This window comes from Bombina bombina, chromosome 1, assembly GCF_027579735.1.
Source record: "Bombina bombina isolate aBomBom1 chromosome 1, aBomBom1.pri, whole genome shotgun sequence".
NCBI classification, from domain to species: Eukaryota; Metazoa; Chordata; class Amphibia; order Anura; family Bombinatoridae; genus Bombina; species Bombina bombina.
In genome coordinates, this window is record NC_069499.1 from 422,677,570 (window position 1) to 422,698,971 (window position 21,402).

Consider the following 21,402-nt stretch of genomic DNA (forward strand, 5'->3'; position numbering starts at 1 on the left):
TATAGCCCACCGACAGTTTGTCATCCAGGACAGTTGCTAGCATAGGGTCTGCTTTTAAGATATGCCAGTTATTTTGTAGAATTTCAATTACTTTGTTGGTCTGTGGATTATATGTGGTGATGAATCTGATTGTTTCTTTAGATTTGATATCTGTTTTTTTAGTCAACAATTTCTGTCGGGGCGTGTGTCTGGCTCTATATTCAGCTTTTTTAATGAAGCGCTTACTGTAACCTCTGTAACAGTCTCTCTTTTACTTCTTTTGCTCTGTGTTTATAGTTTTCAATTGATGAACAATTTCGTTTCATCCTTAGAAATTAGCCTGTAGGTAAGGACTTGGCTGTGCAAGGCGCATGAGCGCTGGTAGAATGTAATATGCTGTTAGTTGCCGTTGCTTTTCTATAAACATCAGTGCCGATTGTTCCATCAGGGTTTTTGTTAATACGTAAGTCCAAAAATGTGATTTCAGTTAAACTTGCTTCATACGTCAGTTTGATGTTTAAATCATTTGTACAAACTTTAATCCTGTTTATAAAAGCGTAATTATCTATGTATCTAACTCAGCCATGTGTAACTAGCATAACCAATAGAGACACAATTTATTAATACTTTAGCAGCAAAGTATATAGAAGCTGAATACCTACTTAAGTACACCGATTACATATATATTCAAATAACAAAACGTGCTATCTCACTAACTTAGTACAAACAGAGGTATCGGCTGAATACTAACTTGTGCATTATTAATAATATTGTCTGTTGTGAGTCAATAATACTTAAGAAACAAACGGCTAGATTTAGAGTTTGGCGGCCAAAGGGGTGCGTTAGCTATGCGTGCTTTTTTTCTCCCGCACCTTTTAAATACCGCTGGTATTTAGAGTTCACAGAATGGCTGGGTTTTCACTGCGTTAGGCTCCAAAAAGGGAGCGTAGAGCATAATTTAACGCCACTGCAACTCTAGATACCAGCGGTGCTTACGGACGCGTGCACGATATCCCCATAGAAAACAATGGGGCATTTTGAGCTGAAAAAAAACCTAACACCTGCAAAAAAGCAGCGTTCAGCTCTTAACGCAGCCCCATTGTTTTCTATGGGGAAACACTTCCTACGTCTGCACCTAACACTCTAACATGTACCCCGAGTCTAAACACCCCTAACCTTACACTTATTAACCCCTATTCTGCCGCCCCCGCTATCGCTGACACCTGCATATTTTTTTTAACCCCTAATCTGCCGCTCCGTAAACCGCCGCTACCTACATTATCCCTATGTACCCCTAATCTGCTGCCCCTAACACCGCCGACCCCTATATTATATTTATTAACCCATAATCTGCCCCCCACAACGTCGCCTCCACCTGCCTACACTTATTAACCCCTAATCTGCCGAGCGGACGGCACCGCTACTATAATAAATGTATTAACCCCTAATCCGCCTCACTCCCGCCTCAATAACCCTATAATAAATAGTATTAACCCCTAATCTGCCCTCCCTAACATCGCCGACACCTAACTTCAATTATTAACCCCTAATCTGCCGACCGAATCTCGCCGCTACTGTAATAAATGGATTAACCCCTAAAGCTAAGTCTAACCCTAACACTAACACTCCCCTAAGTTAAATATAATTTTTATCTAACGAAATAAATTAACTCTTATTAAATAAATTATTCCTATTTAAAGCTAAACACTTACCTGTAAAATAAACCCTAATATAGCTACAATATAAATTATAATTATAATATAGCTATTTTAGGATTAATATTTATTTTACAGGCAACTTTGTATTTATTTTAACCAGGTACAATAGCTATTAAATAGTTAATAACTATTTAATAGCTAAAATAGTTAAAATAATTACAAAATTACCTGTAAAATACATCCTAACCTAAGTTACAATTAAACCTAACACTACACTATCAATAAATTAATTAAATACAAAACCTACAATTATCTATAATTAAACCTAACACTACACTATCAATAAATGAATTAAATAAAATACCTACAAATAAATACAATTAAATTAACTAAAGTACAAAAAATATAAAAGAACTGTTACAAAAAATAAAAAAATATTTACAAACATTAGAAAAATATTACAACAATTTTAAACTGATTACACCTACTCTAAGCCCCCTAATAAAATAACAAAGACCCCCAAAATAAAAAAATGCCCTACCCTATTCTAAATTAAAAAAGTTCAAAGCTCTTTTACCTTACCAGCCCTGAAAAGGGCCCTTTGCGGGGCATGCCCCAAAGAATTCAGCTCTTTTGCCTGTAAAAAAACACATACAATACCCCCCTCCCAACATTACAACCCACCACCCACATACCCCTAATCTAACCCAAACCCCCCTTAAATAAACCTAACACTAAGCCCCTGAAGATCTCCCTACCTTGTCTTCACCTCACCGGGTCCCGATCTGTCCAGAAGAGGGTCCGAAGTCTTGATCCAAGCCCAAGCGGGGGGCTGAAGAGTGACGTCCATCCTCGGGCTGAAGTCTAGATCCAAGCGGCGGCTGAAGAAATCCATCATCGGGCTCAAGTCGGAAGTCCATCATCGGGATGAAGTCTTCTATCAAGCCGCATCTTCAATCTTTTTTCTTCCGGAGCGGAGCCATCTTCTTCCAAGCCGACGCGGAAACATCCTCTTCAACCGACGCCTACTCGCCGAATGACGGTTCCTTTAAATGACGTCATCCAAGATGGCGTCCCTCGAATTCCGATTGGCTGATAGGATTCTATCAGCCAATCGGATTTAAGGTAGGAATATTCTGATTGGCTGATGGAATCAACCAATCAGATTCAAGTTCAATCCGATTGGCTGATCCAATCAGCCAATCAGATTGAGCTCGCATTCTATTGGCTGATTCGAATCAGCCAATAGAATGCGAGCTCAATCTGATTGGCTGATTGGATCAGCCAATCGGATTGAACTTGAATCTGATTGGCTGATTCCATCAGCCAATCAGAATATTCCTACCGTAACCCCTTAATGACAACTGACGTACCAGGTACGTCATGCATTAACAAGCAGTTAATGACAATGGACGTACCTGGTACGTCAGTTGTCTAACAGAGTGCTGGAAGCGATCACAAATGCTTCCAGCAGCTCTGAGGGTATTGCAGTGATGCCTCGAAATGGAGGCATCCTGCAATACCATTTTACAAGCCCCGGATGCAGAGAGAGCCACTCTGTGGCCCTCTCTGCACCGGTAGCGATAGTGCCGGGTGTGAGGGTGCGCGTGCGCGATGCGCGTGCGCATGCACGATGCGCGCGTGTGCACGTGAGCATACATGTGCGCGTGCACACGCATGCACGTGCGCGCGCGTGCACCCATTAGCCACACTGACACCAATGAATGAGGGCAGAAAGGGGGAAAAAAGGGATTTTTTTTTTTTTTTAAATATAAAAGGATCTGGGAGGGGGTGGGGGTATTGTGGGGGGCTGCTACACTGCAGAAATAGTTTTTTTAAGTCAAAATAAAATAAAAATACTTTTTGGGGTTTTTTTGGGGCCAAACTGGGTACTGGCAGAAAGCTGCCAGTACCCAAGATGGTGGTAATTAGGTAGAGGAGAGGGTTAGAGAGCTGGAGGGGGGATCAGGGTTGTTGGGGCTAAGGCAGGGGTCCATCACAGCTAAAATACTTTATTATTTTTATTTAAAAAAAAAAAAAACCTCTTTTATTTAGTACTGGCAGACTTTCTGCCAGTACTTAAGATGGCGGGAACAATTGTGGGGTGGGGGAGGGAAGAGAGCTGTTTGGGAGGGATCAGGGGGTGGGATGTGTCAGGTGGGAGGCTGATCTCTAAAATTAACCCTGCAAGCTCCCTACAAGCTACCTAATTTAACCCCTTCACTGCTGGGCATAATTAACGTGTGGTGCGCAGCAGCATTTAGCGGCCTTCTAATTACCAAAAAGCAACGCCAAAGCCATATAAGTCTGCTATTTCTGAACAAAGGGGATCCCAGAGAAGCTTTTACAACAATTTCTGCCATAATTGCACAAGCTGTTTGTAAATAATTTCAGTGAGAAACCTAAAATTGTGAAAAATGTTAAGTTTTTTTTTTTATTTGCTCGCATTTGGCGGTGAAATAGTGGCATAAAATATACCAAAATGGGCCTAGATCAATACTTGGGGTTGTCTACTACACTACACTAAAGCTAAAATTAACCCTACAAGCTCCCTACAAGCTCCCTAATTAACCCCTTCACTCCTGGGCATAAAACACGTATGGGGCGCAGCGGCATTTAGCGGCCTTCTAATTACCAAAAAGCAACCCAAAAGCCATATAAGTCTGCTATTTCTGAAAAAAGGGGATCCCAGAGAAGCATTTACAGCCATTTGTGCCATAATTGCACAAGCTGTTTGTAAATAATTTCAGTGGGAAACCTAAAGTTTGTGACAAATTTTGTGAAAAAGTGAACTTTTTTTTTTTTTATCGCATTTGGCGGTGAAATGGTGGCATGAAATATACCAAAATGGGCCTAGATCAATACTTTGGGTTGTCTTCTAAAAAAAAATATATACATGTCAAGGGATATTCAGGTATTCCTGACAGATATCAGGGTTCCAATGTAACTAGCGCTAATTTTGAAAAAAAGTGGTTTGGAAATAGCGAAGTGCTACTTGTATTTATTGCCCCATAAATTGCAAAAAAAGCAAAGAACATGTAAACATTGGGTATTTCTAAACTCAGGACAAAATTTAGAAACTATTTAGCATGGGTGTTTCTTGGTGATTGTAGATGTGTAACATATTTTGGGGGTCAAAGTTAGAAAAAGTGTGTTTTTTTCCATTTTTTCCTCATATTTTATTATTATTTTTTTAGTAAATTATAAGACATGATGAAAATAATGGTATCTTTAGAAAGTCCATTTAATGGCGAGAAAAACGGTATATAATATGTGTGGGTACAGTAAATGAGTAAGAGGGAAATTACAGCTAAACACAAACACTGCAGAAATGTAAAAATAGCCATTGTCATTAAGGGTAAGAAAATTGAAAAATGGTCCGGTCATTAAGGGGTTAAAGGGACAGTCTAGGCCAAAATAAACTTTCATGATTCAGATAGAGCATGTCATTTTAAACAATTTTCCAATTTACTTTTATCACCAATTTTCCTTTGTTCTCTTGGTATTCTTAGTTGAAAGCTTAACCTAGGAGGTTCATATGCTAATTTCTTAGACCTTGAAGCCCACCTCTTTCAGATTGCATTTTAACAGTTTTTCACCACTAGAGGGTGTTAGTTCACGTATTTCATATAGATAACACTGTGCTTGTGCACGAGAAGTTATCTGGGAGCAGGCACTGATTGGCTAGACTGCAAGTCTGTCAAAAGAACTGAAAAAAGGGGCAGTTTGCAGAGGATTAGATACAAGATAATCACAGAGGTTAAAAGTATATTATTATAACTGTGTTAGTTATGACAAACTGGGAAATGGGTAATAAAGGGATTATCTATCTTTTAAAACAATAAAAATTCTGGTGTAGACTGTCCCTTTAATTCCGATTGGCTGATAGAATCCTATCAGCCAATCGGAATTCGAGGGACGCCATCTTGGATGACGTCATTTAAAGGAACCGTCATTCGGCGAGTAGGCGTCGGTTGAAGAGGATGTTCCTCGTCGGTTTGGAAGAAGATGGCTCCGCTCCGGAAGAAAGAAGATTGAAGATGCGGCTTGATAGAAGACTTCATCCCGATGATGGACTTCCAACTTCAGCCCGATGATGGATTTCTTCAGCCGCCGCTTGGATCCAGACTTCAGCCCGAGGATGGACGTCACTCTTCAGCCCCCCGCTTGGGCTTGGATCAAGATTTCGGACCCTCTTCTGGACAGATCGGGACCCGGTGAGGTGAAGACAAGGTAGGGAGATCTTCAGGGGCTTAGTGTTAGGTTTATTTAAGGGGGGTTTGGGTTAGATTAGGGGTATGTGGGTGGTGGGTTGTAATGTTGGGGGAAGGGGTATTGTATGTGTTTTTTTAACAGGCAAAAGAGCTGAATTCTTTGGGGCATGCCCCGCAAAGGGCCCTTTTCAGGGCTGGTAAGGTAAAAGAGCTTTGAACTTTTTTATTTTAGAATAGGGTAGGGCATTTTTTTATTTTGGGGGGCTTTGTTATTTTATTAGGGGGCTTAGAGTAGGTGTAATTAGTTTAAAATTGTTGTAATATTTTTCTAATGTTTGTAAATATTTTTTTATTTTTTGTAACTTAGTTCTTTTTTATTTTTTGTACTTTAGTTAGTTTATTTAATTGTATTTATTTGTAGGTATTGTATTTAATTAATTTATTGATAGTGTAGTGTTAGGTTTAATTATAGATAATTGTAGGTATTGTATTTAATTAATTTATTGATAGTGTAGTGTTAGGTTTAATTATAGATAATTGTAGGTATTGTATTTAATTAATTTATTGATAGTGTAGTGTTAGGTTTAATTGTAACTTAGGTTAGGATTTATTTTACAGGTAATTTTGTAATTATTTTAACTATTTTAGCTATTAAATAGTTATTAACTATTTAATAGCTATTGTATCTGGTTAAAATAAATACAAAGTTGCCTGTAAAATAAATATTAATCCTAAAATAGCTACAATATAATTATAATTTATATTGTAGCTATATTAGGGTTTATTTTACAGGTAAGTATTTAGCTTTAAATAGGAATAATTTATTTAATAAGAGTTAATTTATTTCGTTAGAATAAAATTATATTTAACTTAGGGTGGTGTTAGGGTTAGGGTTAGACTTAGCTTTAGGGGTTAAAAAATTTATTAGAGTAGCGATGAGCTCCGATCGGCAGATTAGGGGTTAATACTTGAAGTTAGGTGTAGGCGATGTTAGGGAGGGCAGATTAGGGGTTAATACTATATATTATAGGGTTATTGAGGCGGGAGTGAGGCGGATTAAAGGTTAATAACTTTATTATAGTAGCGGTGCGGTCCGCTCGGCAGATTAGGGGTTAATAAGTGTAGGCAGGTGGAGGTGAGGGGGGCAGATTAGGGGCTAATAAATATAATATAGGGGTCGGCGGTGTTAGGCGCAGCAGATTAGGGGTACATAGCTATAATGTAGGTGGCAGCGGTGTACGGAGCGGCAGATTAGGGGTTAATAATAATATGCAGGGGTCAGCGATAGCGGGGGCGGCAGATTAGGGGTTAATAAATATAATATAGGGGTCGGCGGTGTTAGGGGCAGCAGATTAGGGGTTCATAGGGATAATGTAGGTGGCAGCGGCGTGCGGTCGGCAGATTAGGAGTTAAAAAAATTTAATAGAGTGGCGGCGATGTGGGGGGACCTCGGTTTAGGGGTACATAGGTAGTTTATGGGTGTTAGTGTACTTTAGAGCACAGTAGTTAAGAGCTTTATAAACCGGCGTTAGCCCAGAAAGCTCTTAACTACTGACTTTTTTCTGCGGCTGGAGTTTTGTCGTTAGATTTCTAACGCTCACTTCAGCCACAACTCTAAATACCGGCGTTAGAAAGATCCCATTGAAATGATAGGATACGCAATTGACGTAAGGGGATCTGCGGTATGGAAAAGTCGCGGCTGTAAAGTGAGCGTTAGACCCTTTCCTGACTGACTCCAAATACCAGAGGGTGGTAAAAACCAGCGTTAGGAGCCTCTAACGCTGGTTTTGACGGCTACCGCCCAACTCTAAATCTAGGCCAAAGTATCAAGCCACTGTTTTGCAATCTATATATAGCATACCACATAATAATTCAGCACAAACATTTGTTGCTTACAAAATGATATTCTAATGCACATCATTAAATACTGCTCTCTTTCATTTATATAACAGATGTTATTTACTATATAGTAAACTAATAACAAGCTGCAGCACTAGTGGTTCACTGACTTGTGAATACCCAACCACATTTTAGACAAGCCAATAGTAACTTGATTCAATTAATGTAATTTTCAAATATAAGATTACTTATAATTACTGGTAAGCCTATTCAAACTGTGGGATATAAGAACTGTTACAAATTACTATATAGCAGTCACAAACTGCAATTACTATAAATGAAGTGAGTTTATTTTTACTCAGGATTGGTCACAAACTAAGAGATAGCTGTCAAACAGAATCATATTTATACATATGGATCCAATCTGTATTCATATGTTGTGTCAAGGTATAATGCTGTAGTCTGTAAGATATTCAACAGACAAACTTAAATACCTTAAGTATGCACCAATCACACTGACAACTAATGATTTTTGCTCTACTCATATTTATGTGCTCAATATAACTTTAAATACATTATACCAACCAGTAAAATTGGGGTAAAATTTAAACTTTATTGGCCTCAGATGTTTCTCACCGCACTATACATATGGTGCAAGACAGTTTGGGATAACTAACCTTACAAACATGATTAACACAAGAAATACTGGTTATCTCTAACTAGGCTGACCATATTTCCTTGAGACAAAAACGGGACATTGAGCGGTCAAACACGGGACAGGGTTATATTCTTTATTTATATGAAAAAAAGTAAGATTTTAACAAAAGTTAACTTTTATGACATGAATTTAAACTATTGAGCCAACAATTATCCTTCAGTGACAAAAGAACTCATGCAAAAAAATTTAGGTAGACGTAGAGCTAGAGGGGGACTGTATTTCATCATGATTGTACCATGAATATTTGTCTGATGAAACAAATTTACACAGCAAATTTCGGTCTTTCAATACCATATAATAAAACTTCTCACACTCCATGGGCTGATGTATCATGTATATGAAATTATTTTTACTTTAAATTTGATGCACACAGAAAATTGGCAAATCTATATAAAAATAAAGCACAAATGTTCTGACTTATAAAGACACCCTATAAAATGCTTTTTATTATAACTGTTGTTAAGGGAAATAAAATTACTTATCCAATAACTATTCTAAAGACGAAGGTTCCCTCCATTAGATCACATCCATCATGCCCCCCACACACAATATTCATTAATATTAATATATATTATGGAACTTGTCTCAGACTCATTGTCACTTTTAAACAGATGGATACTTTAAATACATTATACCAACCAGTAAAATTGGGGTAAAATTTAAACTTTATTGGCCTCAGATGTTTCTCACCGCACATATATATATATATATATATATATATATATATATATATATATATATATATATATATAACTAACCTTACGAACATGATTAACACAAGAAATACTGGTTATCTCTATCATTATAGTGAGTCACCTTATCTAGCCAAGTTATCTATACCTCAATTATACGATAATTTTGAATTGTTATAAAACACAATTTCTAGGTTACAAGATACACAAATGTATCACGCCTCAGGTAGCTATTGTTTTTAATTGCACATCCCTTTATTTTATCTCCTATTTTCTAGCGTAATTAATAAAAGTTATGTTTTAATTATCCTAGCGTACTCCCTTTACCTATTGGCATCATATCTTTCTAAAAACATATACACAATTTGTGTCAGATGACTATATGAGTGCTATTTGTGTATTTTTCCTTGGTCTTTTTGCCCATGTTCTCTCTGTAAGCTTAAATAATACACAGCACCATCTACCCTGTGGATATAGAAAACAAAACTAGTAATCCAATTAGGGTGTAGTCATGTCTATCCACTAGCAGTGCCATTGAAACCCCCTTTTTTCCTACAGGAATGTCCATGCTCCTGCAAAAGTTAATGCCTTTCATCTGAGACATTGTGGTCGGCCAACCCAATTTTGCGCCCTAAGGTTGCTTCTGAGGAGGGTGTTCTGTCATGGCACAGCTGGACACTTACCCACTCCTGGCTTCCGGTGGCATCCTAGAGGTGGTGCGGTAATAGTCTCTGCCTCCCGGGCCTCTTAATGCTGGCCTGTGACTGTCTTCTCCTCTCCTTCTTGCCGCCAAAATTTGCAGCAAACAAGCCATAGCGGTAGAATGGTGGCCGCCACGCAGACTCTGTATTAGAGTATAGAAAGGGAGGAGGGGTCTGGGTCTGATGGAGGAGAGCAGGCCAGGGACTCTGAGAAAAACCAAGATGGCACAGAGTCCCTGACCTCCTCTTATTGATCCCACTTGCTCCACCTACTAGGGGCAGGTGACCGGTCATGTGACTTAGTTTCTTACATTGTATTTTTGTCTTTGTGAACTCTGTTTCCATTATACAGATTTCCTGGTTCCTGACTTTGTATTGTCCTTTATCTTTGCTTTCCTGCTGCCTGCCCTGACTTTGGATTGTTTTGACTTAGTCTCTGTCTTTGCCCTTTCATTCATATTAAAGGCCTCCGTGCCACCACTGACCTTTCAGTATCCTGTATCCACTCCCAGGATTTCCTGAAGGTCGTTATTGTAAGGAAGTGCTGTTCCACTGCAACCGAGTTCCAATACAACACAAAAACCCTAGGTGGGTTGTTACACAGTCTTTTAGAAAGTGTGTCTCTCTTAAAACTATGATGTCATCTTCCAATTGGCAAAGATTTCTCAGACATTTTCTTAGGTATATTTGAGCACTTGTCATTGACAGAATAGAGAGATAGACCTCTACAGTAGAAGGATTTTGGTGAGACCTTAATAGTAGGATGAGATGCCAGGCCACCAAATGTAACAGAGTTTAATAATTTTACAGCTTACAAACAGCACCAAATGAGCCTCAGTATTGATTAGCAAAGATGACAGGTATGGGAGTCCATGTAGTTATTATATGAAGTAGAGGTGCAGAATACTTTGAGGTTAGACAATTCTAACCCAATAGGTATCCATTAAACATCAGAAGAAAGACTGCTGAGTTAGGTGAAACACAAAGTCTCAGGGTGTTGGACAGCTAAACAATATGATAAATAGAACTAGGGTTGGTTGTAAACATCAGGCTGCTATGTGTATAATAATGGTCTATATATAAAGCATTTGGCAAAAACAATTGAAGTATATAGCTTCATATATTTGCTAGGTGTGAAGAGTTTATTTCTAATAACAGGATCTTCTGCCACACAATGATGGCTGCTCTGGAGGACCTACAGTCTGTGGACAAGTGTTATTGTGCTGAGTCTGCACTGGTGAAGATCTGCCACAGACAGTCAGCGCATGGGGTAACGGATGGTGTGGTGAGATTTACAGTCACTTCAGGATCTTTTTTTTTTTTAATCTTTCCTCATGGGCTAGGGCAGGTGGAAAGGCTTAGAGGGGATAGGGGTTCAGCTGAGGGAATTAAGTGTGTGTTCATGTTCCCACATGATTTGGCCCTGCTCCCCAGTTTCATAAACAGGTTTTATTTAATCTCAGCTATTATCTTGAGGGGATGATATCAATAAAGTACACTTGGATAAACAGGTATGAAAACGCCCACAAGTGAAAACATTGGGGATTCTAGATAAAAATATTTATAACCTAAAACCTAGTCTGTATTTTTATGCATTAGTCTAGTGTTACTCAACTGCAGCTCTTAAGTATCTCTAACAGGCCAGATTTTCATGATAGCTAAACTAGAAACCATATTTACCAACCTATCAGCCATCGTCTGATTATTTCACCTGTTCTCTTTTGTATGTCGTATTTACCATTACATTTGTTTGATCCTAGCTTAATTATGCCTTAATCTCTAGTTTAAATTTGTTAAATGAAAAAGTAGCAGAAGATGCGTTAGCGTGTTTTGGTTATTTGCAATAAATGCATTCTTTGTACACACCCATATTTTTTTGGTTTATGATTTCTATTATATTATTGTTCTCATACGTGTGCATATTTTATATTATTAAACAACATATTACTACAACTTAAAGATGTATGTGGTATTTGGGTTGATTGTAAGATTTTGGCCACAAAAAGGCACATTTCCTTTAGATGCAATCACAATCAACGGTTTTTGGGTATTTCTCTAAGGTGAGAATTTTTTGGTTTACCGAGAATAAGACTATTTTTAACATGGATTCTGAAAGTTATTCCCAATTAAATTTCAGCAGGTTTTCAAGACCATTTTACACTTATTGAATTTGATGTCTAAAGTTACTTGATAACTGGCCTTTTAAACATAAGTGCAAGTATTCCACTATGGAACAATTTATTATGTTTTTTTTTTTTTTTATAAATATATTTATTATTTTATACATTCAATATACAGAGTAGCAGTATGTGCATTAATTGATCACATCGAAAGAAAATACACATTTAGAAATACATGATGATAATGCAGTATAAAAAACATTACAAATCCAAGCAAACAACATGAAAATAGAAACCAAACCCAACAAAACAAAACATACCCAAAACAAAAAAACAAAACAAACAACAACAACAAAAAAAAGGGGGGGGGGGGAGAAATCCAGCGTATGCCTCTCCAGTCTGCACTTTCAGATATTCTGAACAATTTTTCTACTAATTTCCCCCCTCAGGACTGAATTTTGAATCCATAAAGAGTTCTTAAAGGGGGAAATGAGTCGCCTTTGCACCTCCATTGGATTTGAGAGTATACAATTACTCCACTTATTAAAGAAGGAGTCAATTTCGCTTTCTGCTCCTATTGAGATTTCATATTGTTCCAGAATTGTTCCAGAATTAGCATAGTATTATAAAATTAATAAATTTTGAATTCTCATCCCTATCCCTATATTTCTTAAAAAAAAACAATATCAAGCTTGTCCAACACAACTTCATACTTTAATACTTTGGAGGTCCAGTAAATTACTTTACGCCAAAATTGATATACCTTAGGGCATGCTCATATGCAGTGGATCAAATTGGCATTGGGGCATCTGCATCGAGCACAATCATAGACTTGTGCCTTATTCCATCTACCTAAATCATCTGGGGTAATATATACTCTGTTACTGAACTTAATATGGGATTCCTGCCAGGATAATTGTGGGGTAGCAGCCCAAGCCCTAGCGACACTCATTACAATTGTTTTGTTCTCTATATCAGGGATATCTACAGCCCATTTTTCTTGCAGCCATTCCAAGGCCATTTGACCTTCTTTAATTAATAACAAATTATACCATTGAGATATGGAGACTTTACCCTTAGAAAAGATGTTTATACCAGCATAGACTCTTTCCCAATTTTTATAAAAATCTTTCAGTGGCTGCGTATTAAGAAAATGTCTGATTTGGAAGTAGCCAAACATGTCTCTGTTAGGAAGATCATATTTTTCTTTCAGCATGCTAAATGTATGTATAGAGTTCTTATCCCTATCTATACATTGGAAAAAGGACTCAAGCCCCTTAATTTTCCACCTTTTAAAGACTTCCGTATCAAGCCCCGCCGGAAATGCAGGGTTGTTTTGTATAGTCAAAAATTTGGAACATTGAAAATTGATATTCTGAGCCCGACAGAATTTTTGCCACGCTATTATAGGATTTTTGAAGGTATACATCTTATTAAGCACTGGAGGCCAGGCTTTTTGATTCATATGAACCAAGGCCTTTAACGAATAAGGTTTGAAAAAATCAATTTCTAAATCCCGCAGAGCTAATGCCCATTTCTCCGTTAACCAATCTGGAACAATCTTTATCAGACATGCAAGGTTATACTTTTGAAATGAAGGTAGGCTCAGGCCCGCTTGTTCTTTCGACTGGCTTAATCTTTTTAAAGATAGCTTTGGTTTAAGATTGCCCCATAGAGATCGGCCAAGAGCAGTATTTAGCTGTTTTATATCTGCTTTTTGAAGAAAAAGAGGAATGTTTTGCATCACATACAATAATTTAGGTAGCGCAATCATCTTAATTAGATTTATTTTGGCTGCCAGTGTTAGAGGAAAAGATGCCCATTTTAGCATATCCTGCATAATTTTCTTGATCACTCCTGAGAAATTTGCCTTGTACCAATCCTCAGGGCAGATTGACACGCTAATTCCTAAATATTTTATATTTTTAACTTCTTTAAAAGGTGATGCCGAATATGACTCTCTAGTGCGATTTATCCATAAAATTTCTGATTTTTTTGAGTTTATTGCGTAGCCTGAAAAGGATCCAAATATTTCAAGCAAACTCAATAATACCGGCACATTTTCGCAAGAATTAGATAGAAAAACAAGCAGGTCGTCCGCATATAACGATTTTTGCGTCTCTAAATTCCCCACTTTTATCCCCCTAATGGCCTTGCGTAGGGCAATTGCTAACGGTTCAATACTAAGGTTGAACAAGAGCAGAGACAGCGGGCAGCCTTGACGAGTACAGCGGTATAGTTGGAAATATTCTGTACATACCCCGTTGACTATTAATGCGGATCTCGGTTTATCATATAATGCCTGAATAAAGGATAGAAAGGGACCTTTAAAGCTAAATTGTTCTAGCGTGAAGCATAGATGCGCCCAACTGATGGAATCGAAGGCTTTTTCGGCATCTAGTGCAATAATTGCATAATCCTCTGCATCGATTTTATGTAATTTCTTTCTTGTGTTATAATAGTCTACTGTGAGCAACAACTTCAAAAACAAGGATCTACCTTTTAAAAAACCTGTTTGAATTAGACTAATAAGTATTTCTGAAGCCTAGTTGCCAGAATACTTGATAAAAGCTTATAGTCCATGTTCAACAATGAAATTGGACGATATGAGTCCAATTTTTCCACATTCTTGCCCTTTTTTGGGACAAGGACAATTAAGGAGGCACTAAAATTGACCGATATTGGATGGCCCTGAACATAATACACATTGAATAAAGCATATAACGGATCTATCACTTGATCTGACAGAATTTTATAATGTTCTGCTGGAAATGTATCGGGGCCCGCCGCATTATTAAGACTGCACTCTTTGATCGCCTGAGTAATTTCCTCTTTATTAATAGGTGCATGCATAGCCTTAACGGCCTCCGCATCTAAGCAAGGTACCTTGCAAGTATTCCAAAAAACATTTTTATTGACTTCATTAATGTCTCGTGGAAGAAAAATCTGTTTATAATATTCAAGAAATTCAGCACTAATATCAGACAATTTAGTAAATCTTCTATCTTTACTCGAAATTGCCAACATATAACTGAAGCCGCGGTTTTGTTTTACTAAATTAGCTAGGTTTTTTCCCTATCTTGCCCCCATATTTATATAGCCGTGCGTTAGACCGGATAAGATCACTTGCAGCTTTTTGTTGGAGAGAGATTTCTCTTTCTTTTTTTGCTTGTGAATATTTCTGCCAGTTAACTGAAGACGCTTCCTGTATATATGCATTATAGGCATTAGATAGCTGATTTATGAGCTGCACATCCCGGATTTGTGTTTTTTTTCCATACTTTATGTAAATAGGCTTTAACTTCTCCCCGTAAAACCTCCTTGGAGGCCTCCCAATATGTCTCCGGACTGGCAACTGACTTAGCATTATTATGTTCAAATTTCTTCCAAGCATCTATTAGCCAATTCTTAAATTTGCAGTTCGAATACAAATATTTTGGAAAAGGATAAGCGGGGGTACTTTTTGCAAACGACAGCGAGATTGGGGCATGGTCTGAGATGATAATATCTCTTATATCTGCTACTGCTGACCCCATTAATTTTTCATTGATTAAGATATAGTCTATACGAGAGAGAGTTTTAAAGGTATTAGATTTACAGGTATAGTCCTTTGTCTCAGGGTTTTGCATACGCCACACATCCTTCAAGTTTAAAGCATTTCTGAACTTCCTAAACAGAGTAATATCCTGTTTTTCTCTACCTGCCCCCTTCTTTTTATAGGGCCATATGTCTAAGGGATATTGTGCAATCAGATTAAGATCACCTGCAACTATTAACTTACTTTCTATAAACTGCGATAATTTGCCCTGCAATTTCTCCCAAAATTCACGTATGTGTCTATTGGGTCCATACACATTACATAAGACATATCTTTGGCCTCTTATAACCATCTGTACAATTATAAACCTGCCCTCAACATCTATCTCCGTCTGCGTGATCTTATACTCCAAATTTTTATGCAGCAATATTTCCTGGCAGTGCCTACTGAGGCAATGACTTCGCCAACCCAGCCTGTTCGTAGTTTATTTGCTTCATTTTGTATGATGTAAGTTTCCTGGAGGAATGCGATATTACATCTAAGTTTTTTAAGATTTTTTTATAATCATTTTTCTTTTAATTGGAGAGGTTATACCTCTGACATTCCATGATATTAAATCAATATTCCCTCTGTCATTCTAGTAATAAATAATAGTAATCAACAATCTCAACTCCAAAATAGAGGGCCAATGTGCACGCTCGGAGAGGCACCCAGGGGAGAGAAGGGAAAAGAAAGAAAAGAAAGAGGGAAAAAAGAGGGGGAAAAAAAAGAGAAGAAAAAGGACTTAAAATCATCGCCTAGTATATATTCCATTAATATTGTATACTCTCTAAGCTACTGCAACCTTATCAGACTAAACCTTTCTTACTCATGTTCCTCTAAGAACTTGTTCGCTTCTTGTTGTGTGTTTAGTATATGCCAGATGTTATCTTTAAGTACCTTAATTCTAGCAGGGTAAAGGAGAAAAGCTTCATATCCTTTCTTAATAATACGAGTACAAAGAGGGGCCATAACCTTACGGCGATTGGTAGTTTCCAATGAATAATCCTGAAAGAGAAGTAATTTACCTCCCTCCAACAAGACCTCTTTCTTTTTATGATAAGCATTTAATAAGTCAACTTTATCTTGGAAATTCAGCATTTTGACAATTATGGGTCTAGCTATCTTACTCCCATCTGGCTGGAGTCTTTCCTGTCCAATTCTGTGGATTCTTTCAACTATAAACTGCCTTTTTAGCCCCGGCAATTCTAGTAGGAAGGCTAGATCTGTCCTCCAGATCATCTATCCTATCCTGTAGTTTTTTTAAGATAGATCTATAAAAGCTTGTATCCTGTTCTGCTGTGTTCATTCTATCTTCGATATCTGAGATACGTAATTCAGCTGCTTCAATCCTATTATTAAAGGAATTAATCTCATTTGTCAGTGAGAGCATATCTTGTCTTTATCTGATCATTGCATCATAAATGGCTTTAACCAGAGTTTGTGAGTCTATATCCATCTTAGAAAAACTATTTTCTTCCACAATACTCTCCTGTAATGTAGAACTTATTTTACCCTTTTTATCTTTTTTAGGAGCCATTACTGGCGATTTAGCTTTGACAGTATGAACAAACTTCTCCATATGTAATATATACAAAAATTAGTACATAGAATTCATTCAGCTGTGCTAGACCCAACCAAAGAGCTTGCTTTCTTTATACAATAAAACTTTTCTATTACCTATAAGTGTTTCTTGAGTGAGTAATTCAAAGTTTCAACTTTTTCTATCTAATTCTACAGTGCCCTAACCCCAACAAACAATTAGGGAATACAGTTCAATATCCCTATCTCCATATATTGCGTGTGTGAGTATTTGCTTGTTAATATCTATATAACAACAAAAATAAAAAAGGTGTAGATAATGTTTGTACAATTATATAGTGAGTATGCTACACTCAATGCTTATATTTTAAATGGAAAAACACTGCATTAAATTCTATATAATAACCTTTATAAGGAAATCTCAGGAAAGATCAATACAGTGTGCGCAAGGAAAATAGACCACTTTCTGACATAGCTTAAAATACCTAAGGCCGTGCCGTGATTAAACTGACCTAATAATATTGTGGATAAGCCACGCCTTGAAGCAATCAGACCATCTCACTTGGCCAGATAAGACCCTGGGGTGAAACCTTACATAATTAAGCTATTACTCATTGAGATCTAATCAGCCTCATATGTACTAGCCTTACTAGCTGGTTCATAAATTAACACGTCCCAATACAGATTTTGAGAATAGAGCAGACATGTAAGCCTACCTTGCAGGTCCTTAGGTGTAAGCAATGTTTAGGAAAAAGCTTAGGGCATATACTGTAATAATTACATGAGATTCAGTAGATTCAGCACCGCTCTCACTTCTGTATATTATGGACCTAAAATATTTGATAGTATACCCTTGAATAATAGCCTGACTACCTTGCCTTTACTCTAATAGGATATATATCTTACTTCTGTGCCTTGCCATCTACCAGTTAATACAAAGAAAAAATTGCAACCTTATACACATTTAGTAGCAACATTTTTCCCACAGCCACTTGAGCCCTACCAGGCCGTGCATTAATTAACATGCACAGATACCATGTAGCACAATCATGTTAACAATACATATTTGCAGTGAACCATAATATATATCGAGTCTTTGACATGCAGTAAAATATTTTGATCAGCGCTAATCCCCCATTCGTGATGTATACAATTTAGAGTCGTCTGCAAGGTTTGCAACTACTTTGCCACCACTCAGGATCTATAAGTCTTAGGACTGATAAGTGTCCACAAAAGCCAAACTTATCCACTTCAACTTTATATTCTCAAAGTTCAGAGAGGCGTAAATCATCATAGGCAGCTAGCAATATTTTATTCAGATCTGCAGAGAGAGACCCAGTAATAAGTCCTATACGTTCTTGAGTAGATCTTTTCAGGCTCATTGCATGCCTGCACTTAATGCATCTCTATGCCTTTAAGGTATTCAGTCTTTTCAAAAGTTCATCTTAAACCAACATCATGCCAGAGGAAATTGGTTCACTGGTCACACTAATAGGGACTTAATCCGAAGGGGAAGGGCTATGACGCCAACAGTACCGCAGCCCAGTGCTTATACGAGCAATTTTACACTTCACAAAAAGAAAAAAGAGAAACCAAGCTTTTTATCGGCCGGTCTTTTGAAAATGCAGTTTGTGCTGTACCTCAATCACAATTCACTGGGTCACTTCACTGGACATTTAATCTGAGGGACTTACCCTGTTAGTTATGGTGCAAGTGTGCTCTTTACAGACAAATATCAGTTATTCTATTACTGTGCCCGCACGACCAATCTTAACCCTCCAAGATAAATGCCAGACTAGATAAACCCCAGAAAGAGTTTCAGTACTTGCACAGACGATTTACACCTTATCCCTCCATTCTTCACCCTTCTCAGAGAAAACAAGACTTATTATTCCCCCGGTTTTTCTTTTTTTTTTTTAAAGAAATAATGTTCAAGCCTCGTACCATACACAATTCACCGGGTCACTTCACTGACCATTTAATCTGAGGGACTTAACCTGTTAGCTATGGTGCCTATATGTCCTTTTCCAAGCCAAAGTCAGTTAGTTTGTTACTATACCGGCGCTAACAATCTTCACCCTCCAAGACATATGCCAGACTAGGTGCACCCAGAATGCTGCTTCTATTTGAAATATCCTAAGGCATGCGCTGCCACAACTGTACACAACATGAACTCAGGCTATATACCAGGCAGAGTGTCTATGGTCACTAGACAGATTAGGCCTAAACTTGTGAGTTACCGGACCAAGCAATGATGCTTTTTGCTTGTGCGACGTCCGCTGTCCTTCTCCCCATCTGGCCTCAGGCAGGATATACCTGCCAAGAGGAATGATGTCGCTTGCTCGACGGGCGTGTGATCAGGGTCTGCACAGCACAGCTTCAGTTTTTAGACCCCAGCCTCCTTTCACCCTTGCTAATTAAAGAGTGTATCGTGGCTGATCCCTGTGTCTGCTCCCGGCTCCACCGAGCCCTCTTGTTCTGCTGGCGTTCCCAGCCGAGCCATGCCCGCCTACGTCATGTGCGTCACCTGACGCTATCCCGTATACACAATTTATTATGTTGCACTTGTGCAAATACTCTGAAATGGCCACAAATGACATGTTAGGAGTGTATTTGTGTACATGATCTAGTTCCACTAAAGATCTATGCATCGCAGTTGTATAGTCTGTCTGCAGTGGGCAAGGCACACATTTGTATATGTATTTAAATAGATATAAAGTATTCTGTTTCATTGTTGTAATAAAAAAAGCACTAAGCAGTGGGTTAAACTTAAAATTATATATAATTAGATCATTTATTATTAAATGGATTTTACCTTTTATTTCTTTTTTACTTCCTGTCACTGCACCACAAGGGGGCTGTGGTCTCCTCAGGAAGACAAAAAGCAGCTTTTTCTTTGCATTGTTGCTCTTAAACACCTTTAATAGCTGTAGTCAGTTTATTGCCTATGCTCAGTAGAGGATTATTGCTGCATAAATCATGTGACAGTAAAACTTAAATTCTGTAACTGTAGCTAATTTAGTAAGAAAACAAGTATGTTGTTTGCTGTTTTTAACAAAATCTGTTTCTTTTTATGTTTACGTATTTAACATATTTATTTACTTTATTTTTACTAAAGGAGCCAGTAAAGCCAACAGGATCTGCAGGAAAAAAACAAAACAGAAAACAGAAATCACAACAATAACATCTAGAACTTGAGTGTAGCAATAACATTACGTAGAATATTTGTTTCTAATTCACACTCGTATTGTTGTAATTGTCAGTTTTAGTACAGTCACCTTCATAAACAAGATTTCAAATGGAATTAAATTACATCTTCATGACTGGGATTTCACCATTTGCATTCCATTTTGTTTGCGACCAAGATGACATTTTTTCAATAAATTAAAAGGCGCAATAATCAATATCCATAACTAGAGTCACAATCTATTTACATTAATAGACGTTGTGCATTGACAAAACCCATTCACAACAGTGCGGTTGTCCAGTTTTGGTGACATTTTTGTGGCTACATTATTACAATGGAGGAAACCTTATCACTTATCAGCTTCAAACCAGAAATTACTGCTTTCTCAATCAATTAGAAATAATGAAAAAAATATTTTATAATATTAAAAGTGTAATATAATATTTGAGCAAACATGCCCAGTACACCCATCATGTTTTTATACAAATGGCATTCATTTGGTTTACCAGTTATCAGGATGGATTTGGAATGAAATTAGGTTAATCTCACATTTGTAAATTTTGATTTCTCTTACACATCTTACATAGGGGTTAATTCAAAGCAATTGCAATGTAACCTAAAAGGATGTGAAAGGCCATTGTACATGTCAGTTTCAGTAGGATTCTCAGTCACTATGTATTGACTTGTTCCCCTTATCTGTCATTCCTACTGAGGACAATTAAGGACAAATATAAAACAGGCAATAAAAAACTGTCTAAACAAAGCTGTGTGCCACATAGGATTATTCAAAAGGATTTCCACACAGCCTTGTTTGCACAAGCAGAGACAAATAGTTCAAACATTGCTTTATAGTAACTTAAAGGGGCATGAAACCCAACATTTTTCTTTCATGATTCAGAAAGAGTGTGATTTTAACCAACTTTCCAATTTACCATCAGATGTGCTTAATTTTCTTGATATCCTTTGCTAAAAGAACAGGACTGGACACGTCTGGTAAACCAATGACATGAGGCAATTGTGTGCAGCCACCAATTAGCAGCAAGCTGCTAGTGATGCATTGCTGCTCCTGCTCCTACCTAAGAATTATTTTCAACTAAGGATAACAAGAGAATGATAAAAGAAGTAAATTGAAAAGTTGTTTAACATCACATGCTCTGTCTGATCATGAGGAAACA